The following is a 424-nucleotide window of genomic DNA, read 5'->3' on the forward strand; positions in this document are numbered from 1 at the left end:
TTCAGGCAGAACTATGTCTGGAAACCTTAACTCNGGGAAATATACCTGCAGCCAGATCTGGATCATCCAGAATGCGCCAGGGGCAGACAGGTTCAATGGATTCTCAAGAGTGGCAGTATGCAGATTCTTGAAAAGGTGCGCCAGAACTNTTGGTCCAAGCCCCACATCAGTGTGATTATGGAGTGCTTCTGCCAGATGTCTATATTCAAGCAGAACTGCCGAAGACCGATTGGGAAAGACAAATCGGTTCAGCCAATACAGAAGGAACAACATATGTTGCTGATTCTTGTCCTTCTCAGCGCTAAATCTCTTCAGATAGTTGGAGAAGGAGCAGTTCTGGTTGATCGTGGCTGAAGAAATAGTGAAGGGAGTGGCCACTTTCTCTTGGTTCTTTCGCCTGTGATAATCCCCAACGGCATCAACA

The sequence above is a fragment of the Prunus dulcis genome, unplaced genomic scaffold, assembly GCF_902201215.1.
Source record: "Prunus dulcis unplaced genomic scaffold, ALMONDv2, whole genome shotgun sequence".
Lineage (NCBI taxonomy): Eukaryota > Viridiplantae > Streptophyta > Magnoliopsida > Rosales > Rosaceae > Prunus > Prunus dulcis.